This window comes from Loxodonta africana, chromosome X, assembly GCF_030014295.1.
Source record: "Loxodonta africana isolate mLoxAfr1 chromosome X, mLoxAfr1.hap2, whole genome shotgun sequence".
Classification (NCBI taxonomy): Eukaryota; Metazoa; Chordata; class Mammalia; order Proboscidea; family Elephantidae; genus Loxodonta; species Loxodonta africana.
In genome coordinates this window covers 90,926,738-90,935,271 of record NC_087369.1, presented here as the reverse complement: position 1 = coordinate 90,935,271, position 8,534 = coordinate 90,926,738, and positions in this window count along the sequence as shown.

The following is an 8,534-nucleotide window of genomic DNA, read 5'->3' as shown; positions in this document are numbered from 1 at the left end:
AGGCAGCTCTCAGAGGTCAATTTATAGGAATAGATTCACACATCAAAAATGAAGAACGGAACAAAATCAAAACATTAGCTACATAACTTGAACAAAGAGAAAGAGAACAGCAAAAAGATGGAAACAACTTATATGCCCATCAACAGATGAAGGGATAAACAAACTGGTACATACACACAATGGAGTATTATGCAACAATAAAGAACAACAATGAATCTGTGAAGCATCTCCTAACGTGTAGGAATCTGGAGTGCATTATGCTGAGTGGAATAAGCCAATCACAAAAGGACAAATATTCTAAGAGACCACTACTGTAAAAACTCAAAAAAAAAAAAAAAACTTTAATGGTTATGAGGGAGGGGAGGGGTGGGGATGGAAAAACACGAAAAAGACTATAGATAAGTGGAAGCTTTGGTGAAGGGTAAGACAGTACACAACACTGGGGAAGCCTGCATAACCTATACAAGGCAAGGTCATAGTAGCTACATAGACACATCCAAACTCTCTGAGGGACCGAATTTCTGGGCTGAGGGCTCTGGGGACCATGGTCTCAGGGAACAGCTAGCTCAACCATATAGCATATTTTATAAAGAATATGTTCTACATTCTACTTTGGTGAGTAGCGTCTGGGGTCTTAAAAGCCTGTGAGCAGCCATCTAGGATACTGCACTGATCTTACCGCTTCAGGAGCAAGGGAGAATGAAGAAAACTAAAGATATAAGGGAAAGATTAGTCCAAAGGACTGATGGACCACATCTACCACGGCCTCCACCAGACTCACTCCAGTACAACTAGATGGTACCTGGCTACCACCAGCGACTCCTCTGTCAGGGATCACAATAGAGGGCCCCAGACAGAGCTGGAGAAAAATGTAGAACAAAATTCTAACTCAAAAAGAAAGACCAGACTAGATGGCCTGACAGAGACTGGAGAAACCCTGAGAGTATGGCCCCTGGACATCTTTTCAGCTCAGTAATGAGGCCACTCCTGAGGTTCACCCTTCAGCCAAAGATTGTACAGGCCCGTGGAATAAAACAAGACCAAAGGGGTGCACCAGCCCTGGGACAGGGACTGGAAGGCTGGAGGAAACAGAAAACCTAGTAATAGGGAACCCAAGGTTGTGAAGGGAGAGTGTTGACATGTCATGGGGTTGTTAACCAATGTCATAGAGCAATGTGTGTACTGTTTGATGAGAAACTAGTTTGTTCTGTAAACTTCTTCTAAAGTACAACTAAAAAAAAATGAAGTGTTGAAAAGCAAAGATGCCACCTTGAAGACTTAGGTGTGCCTGACCCAAGCCATGGTATTTTCAATTGCATCATATATGACCCTTTCTGTCTCTTGGGCTAATGTTTTCCTTGTGTCTTTGGTGTTCTTCATTCCCTGTGGCTCCAGGTGGGTTGGGGCCAATTGATGTATCTTAGATGGCATGGCCGCTTGCTAACTTTTAAGACCCGAGATGCCACCCACCAAAGTGGGAGGCAAAATGTTTTCTTAATAAACATTGTTATGCCTATTGACCTAAGTGTCCCCTGAAACCATGGTAACAAGGCCCCCACTCCTGCTGCTCTGTCCCTTGAAGTGTTTGGTTGTATTCAGAAAACTTCTTAGCCTTTGGTTTAGTCCAGTTGTGCTGATTTCCCCTGTATTGTGTGTTATCCTTCCCTTCACCTAAGATAATTCTTATCTACTAACTAGTTAGTGAATACCCCACTCTCCCTCCCTCCCCGTCCTTGTATCCATCATAGAATGTTTTTGTCTATATTTAAACCATTTCCTGAGTTCTTATAATAGTGGTCTCATACAATATTTTTCCTTTTGCAACTGATTAATTTCATCAGCATAATGTCTTCCAGATTCATCCGTGTTACGAGAATGTTTTGCAGATTCGCCGTTGTTCTTTATCATTGCGTAGTATTCCATTGTGTGAATATACCATACTTTGTTTATCCATTCCTCCATTGATGGGCACCTATGTTGTTTACATCTTTTTGCTATTGTGAACAGCAAGTACTGCAATGAACATGAGTGTGCATATATCTATTCATGTGACGGCTTTTGTTTCTCTAGGATATATTCCAAGGAGTGGGATTACTGGATCGTATGGTACTACTATTTCTAGCTTTTTAAGAAAGCACCAAATGGATTTCCAAAGTGGTTGTACCATTTTACATTCCCACCAGCAGTGTATAAGTGTTCCAGTCTCCACAAACTCTCCAGCCTTGTTGGGGTGAGATGGTGTCTCATTATAGTTTTGATTCGCATTTCTCTAATGTCTAGCAATCGTGATCATTTCCTCATGTATCTGTCAGCTACCTGAATGTCTTCTTTGGTAAAGTGCCTGTTCATATCTTTTGCCCATTTTGTAATAGCATTATTTGTCTTTTTGCTGTTGAGGTTTTGCAGTATCTTGTAGATTTTACAGACTATACACTGATGGGATTTGTCATAACCAAAAACTCTTTCCCAGTCTGTAGGTTGTCCTTTTACTCTTTTGATGAAGGCTTGTGATGTGCATAGGTGTTTGATTTTTAGGAGCTCCCAGTTATGGAGTTTCTGTTCTGGTGTTTTTGCACTGTTAGTAATGTTTTGTATTGTTTATGCCACATATTAGGGCTCCTAGCATTGTCCCTATTTTTTTTTACATAATGTTTATCATTTTAGATTTTATATTTTGGTCTTTGCCCCTTTTTGAATTAGTTTTTCTGCGTGGTTTGAGATATGGGGCTTGATTCTTTTTTTTTTTTTTTTGCAGATTGATATCCAGTTATGCCAGCACCATTTGTTAAAGAAACTTTGTTTTCTCGATTTAACAGATTTTGGGCCTTTGGCAAGTATCAGTTGCTCATAGGTGGATGAATTTATGTCTGGATTCTGAATTCCGTTCCATTGATCTGTGTATCTGTTGTTGCACCAATAACAGGCTCTTTTGATTACCATGGCAGTATAGTAGTTTCCAAAATCAGGCAGTGTGAGGCTTCCCACTTTGTTCTTCTTTTCAGTAATGCTTTACTCATCCAGGGCCTCTTCCCTTTCAATATGAAGTTGGTGATTTGTTTCTCCATCTCGTTATAAAATGCCATTGTTATTTGGATCAGAATTGCATTGTATCTACAGATTGCTTTGGGTAGAATTGACGTTTTCACAATGTTCAGTCTTCCTATGCATGAGCAAGATATGTTTTTCCACTTACGTAGATCTCTTTTGATTCTTGCAGTAGAGTCTTAAGGTTTTCTTTGTACAGGTTTTTTACGTTTCTGATTAGATTTATTCCTAAGTATTTCATCTTCTTCGGGCTACTGTAAATGGTATTGATTTGGTGATTTCCTCTTTGAAGTTCTCTTTGTTGGTGCAGAGGAATCCAACTGATTTTTGTATGTTTATCTTGTATCCTGACACTTTGCTGAAATCTATTACTTCCAGTAATTTTCTTGTGGATTCTATGGGGTTATCTGTGTATAAGATCATATCACCTGCAAGTAGAGATACTTTTACTTCTTCCTTACTGGTTTGGATGCCCTCGATTTCTTTTTCAATCTAATTGCTCTGGCTAGGACTTCCAGCACAATGTTGAATAAGAGTGGTGATAAAGGGCACACTTGTCTGGTTCCCATTCTCAAGGGGAATGCTTTCAGACTCTCTACATTTAGGATGATGTTGGCTGTTTGCTTTGTATAAACTCCTTTTATTATGTTGAGGAATCTCCCTTCTATTCCTATTTTACTGAGAGTTTTTACCATGAATGGTGTTAGACTTTGTCAAATGCCTTTTTGGTATCAATTGGTAGGATCATGTAGTCCTTGTCTTTTGTTTTATTTATGTGATGAATTATATTGATTGCTTTTCTAATGTTGAACCATCCCTGCATGTTGTTGTTGTTGGGTGCCATCGAGTTGGTTCCGACTAATAGTGACCCTGTGCACAACAGAAGGAAACACTGCCCGGTCCTGCGTCATCCTTACAATCATTGTTATGCTTGAGCTCATTGTTGCAGCCACTGTGTCAATCCACCTCGTCAAGGGTCTTCCTCTTTTCCGCTGACCCTGTACTCTGCCAAGCATGATGTCCTTCTCCAGGGACTGATCCCTTCTGACAACATGTCCAAAGTATGTAAGACGCAGTCTCACCATCCTTGCTTCTAAGGAGCATTCTGGTTGTACTTCCTCCAAGACAGATTTGTTCATTCTTTTGGCAGTCCATGGTATATTCAATATTCTTCGCCAACACCACAATTCAAAGGCGTCAATTCTTCTTCAGTCTTTCTTATTCATTGTCTAGCTTTCACATGCACATGATGTGATTGAAAATACCATGGCTTGGGTCAGGTGCACCTTAGTCTTCAGGGTGACATCTTTGCTCTTCAACACTTTGAAGAGGTCCTTTGCAGCAGATTTACCCAAGGCAATGCGTCTTTTGGTTTCTTGACTGCTGCTTCCATGGCTGTTGATTGCAGATTCAAATAAGATGAAATCCTTGACAACTTAAAATCTTTTCTCCATTTATCATGATGTTGCTCATTGGTCCAGTTGTGAGGATTTTTGTTTTCTTTATGTTGAGGTGTAATCCATACTGAAGGCTGTGGTCTTTGGTCTCCATTAGTAAGTGCTTCAAGTTCTCTTCACTTTCAGCAAGCAAGGTTGTGTCATCTGCATAACGCAGGTTGTTAATGAGTCTTCCTCCAATCCTGATGCCCCGTTCTTCTTCATATAGTCCAGCTTCTTGGATTATTTGTTCAGCATACAGATTAAATAGGTATGGTGAAAGAATACAACCCTGATGCACACCTTTCCTGAATTTAAACCAATCAGCATCCCCTTGATTTCTCCGAACAACTGCCTCTTGATCTACATAAAGATTCCTCATGAACACAATTAAGTGTTCTGGAATTCCCATTCTTCTCAATATTATCCATAATTTGTTACGATCCACACAGTTAAATGCCCTTGCATAGTCAATAAAACACAGGTAAACATCCTTCTGGTATTCTCTGCATTCAGCCAGGATCCATCTGACATCAGCGATGATATCCCTGGTTCCACGTCCTATTCTGAAACCGGCCTGAATTTCTGGTAGTTCCCTGTCGATATACTGCTGCAGCCGTTTTTGAATGATCTTCAGCAAAATTTTGCTTGCGTGGGATATTAATGATATTGCTCTATAATTTCCACATTTAGTTGGATCACCTTTCTTGGGAATAGGCATAAATATGGATCTCTTCCTGTTAGTTGGCTAGGAAGCTCTCTTCCATATTTCTTGGCATAGACGAGTGAGCACCTCCAGAGCTGCATCTGTTTGTTGAAACATCTCAATTGATATTCCGTCAATTCCTGGAGCCTTGTTTTTTGCCGGTGCCTTCAGAGCAGCTTGGACTTCTTCCTTCAGTACCATCGGCTCCTGATCATATGCCACCTCTTGAAATGGTTGAATATCGACTAATTCTTTTTGGTATAATGACTGTGTATTCCTTCCATCTTCTTTTGATGCTTCCTGTGCTGTTTAATATTTTCCCCATGGAATTGTTCACTATTACAACTCGAGGCTTGAATTTTTTCTTCAGGTCTTTCAGCTTGAGAAACGCCGAGCATGTTTTCCTTTTTGGTTTTCCATCTCCAGCTCTTTGCACATGTCATTATAATACTTAACTTTGTCTTCTCGAGAAGCCCTTTGACATCTTCCGTTCAGTTCTTTAACTTCATCAATTCTTCCTATTGCTTTAGTTGCTCGAAGCTCAAGAGCAAGTTTCAGAGTCTCCTCTGACATCCATCTTGGTCTTTCTTTCCTGTGTTTTCAGTGACCTCTTGCTTTCTTCATGGATGATGTCCTTGATGTCATTACACAACTCGTCTGGTCTTCGGTCATTAGCGTTCAATGCATCAAATCTATTCTTGAGATGGTCTCTAAATTCAGGTGGGATATACTCAAGGTCATATTTTGGCTCTCGTGGACTTGCTCTGATTTTCTTCAGTTTCAGCTTGAACTTGCATATGAGCAATTGATGGTCTGTTTCACAGTCGGCCCCTGGCCTTGTTCTGACTGATGATCTTGAGCTTTTCCATCATCACTTTCCACAGATGTAGTCAATTTGATTTCTGTGTGTTCCATCTGGCAAGGTCCATGTGTATAGTTGCTGTTTATGTTGGTGCAAGAAGGTATTTGCAATGAAGAAGGACCTGGCAGTCTACTTCTGAAAAGCTTTAGCCAGTGAAAACCTTATGAATAGCAGCGGAACATCATCCCTGCATACCTAGTATGAATCCCACTTGGTCATGGCGAATTACTTTTTGATATACTGTTAAAATCTATTGGCTAGAATTTTGTTGAGGATTTTTGCACCTACGTTCATGAGGGATATAGGTCTGTAATTTTCTTTTTTGTGGTGTCTTTACCTGGTTTTGGTATCAGGGTTATAATAGCTTCAAAGAATGAGTTTGGGAGTATTCCTTTCTTTTCTATGCTCTGAAATAACTTTAGTAGCAGTGGTGGTAACTCTTCTCTGAAAGTTTGGCAAAACTCCCCAATGAAACCGTCAGGGCAAGGGCTTTTTTATGTTGGGAGTTTTTAAATTATGCTTTCAATCTTTTTTTTTTTCAATCTGTATTTTGTTATAGGTTTATTTAGTTGTTTTATGTCTGTTTGTGTTATCTTAAGCAGTTAGTGTGTTTCTAGAAATTTGTCCATTTCCTCTAGGTTTTTAAATTTGTTAGAGTACATTTTTTCATTCTATTTTGTTATGATTCTTTCAATTTCATTTGGGTCTGATGTGATAACACCCATCTCATCTCTTATTTGGGTTATTTACTTCCTCTCCTGCTTTTCTTTTGTCAGTTTGGCTGTTTTATTGATTTTGTTGATCTTTTCAAAGAACCAGCTTGTCCCTTTACCCTTTCAATTGTTTTTCTATTTTCTATTCCATTTAATTCTGGTCTAATTTTTATTATTTGCTTTCTTCTTGTGCTTGAGGGCATCTTTTGGTGCTATTTGTTTGAGTTGTGGGGTTAATGTTTTTGATTATGGCGCTTTCTTCTTTTTGGATGTGTGCGTTTATTGCTATAAAGTGACCTCTGAGTGTTGCTTTTGCTGTGTCCCAAAGGTTCTGGTAGGATGCATTTTCATTCTTATTTGATCCAGTGAATTTCTTTACTCTGTCCTTAATTTCCTCTATAACCCAATAGTTTTCCATCAAGGTGTTGTTCAGGTTCCATGTGCTTAATTTTTTTCCCTTGCTTTTTCTGTTATTTATTTCTACTTTTATGGCTTTGTGTCCAGAAATGATGCTTTGTAATATTTCAATACTTTGGATTCTGTTAAGGCTTGCTTTATGGCCTAATATATGGTCTTTTCTGGAGCATGTTCCATGTGTTTTGGAAAAGAAAGTATACTTGGCAACTGTTGCGTGGAGTGTTCTGTATATGTGTATAAGATCAAGTTGGTTGATTGTGGCATTTAGATCTTCCATGTCTTTATTGAGCTTCTTCCTTCTGTCCTTCACTGAAATTTGTGTGTTAAAGACTCCTACTATTATTGTGGAGCTGTCCAACTCTCTTTTCAATGCTGTTACAGTTTGTTTTATTTGTTTTGGATCCCTGTCGTTGGATATGTAAATATTTATTATGGTTATGTCATCCTGGTCCTCCTGGTGTATTGACCCTTTAATCATTATATAGCGTCCTTCCTTATCCTTTGTGGCAGATTTTACTTTTAAGTTTATTTTGTCAAAGATTAATATTGCCACTCCTGCTCTTTTTTGATTGTTACTTGCTTGATTTTTTTCCCACCTTTTGAGTTTCAGTTTATTTGTTTCTTTAAGTCTAAGATGTGACTCTTTTTTTTAATCCATTCTGCCACTATCTGTCTCATTATTGGTACATTTAGTCCATTTACATTTAGCATAATTGTTAATAGGTATGAATTTAGTGCTGCCATTTTGATGTCTCTTTTTTGTGTCATTGACAGTTTCTTTGTTCTTAATTTTCTGTGCTGAGTCGTTTTTTAGTGTATTTTCTTTTCATCTGTTTCATTTTTGTTGCTTTTGTATTTGCTGAACCTTTATGTTTTACTTGTTTTTTATTTTGACGTGTAGGATTGTTAGTTTCCTTTGTGGTTACCTTAATATTTACCTCTATTTTTCTAAGAATAAACCAATCTTTTATTTCTTTATATCACCTTGACATTATCTACATATGATCTATGACTACATTTTTTAGTCCCTCTTTTCTGTTTAATGTGATCTTTTACATGTTCACATCTCTGTTTCCCTATTTTCAGTGTTTTATCTTTTATTTACTTTTGTGACTTCCCTATATGGGTTGTTATCTGGTTGATCTGTCCTGTGTTGTAGTCTTGGGTTGTTATCTGATGTTATTGATTTTCTAACTGGAGGACTCCTTTTTAGTATTTTTTGGAATTAGTTTGGTTTTTTCAAATTCCCTAAACTTCTATTTATCTGGAGATGCCCTATTTTAGCAATCATATTTGAGAAACAGTTTTGCTGCATATATAATTCTTGGCTGGAAATTTTTTTTTTCCTTCAAGGC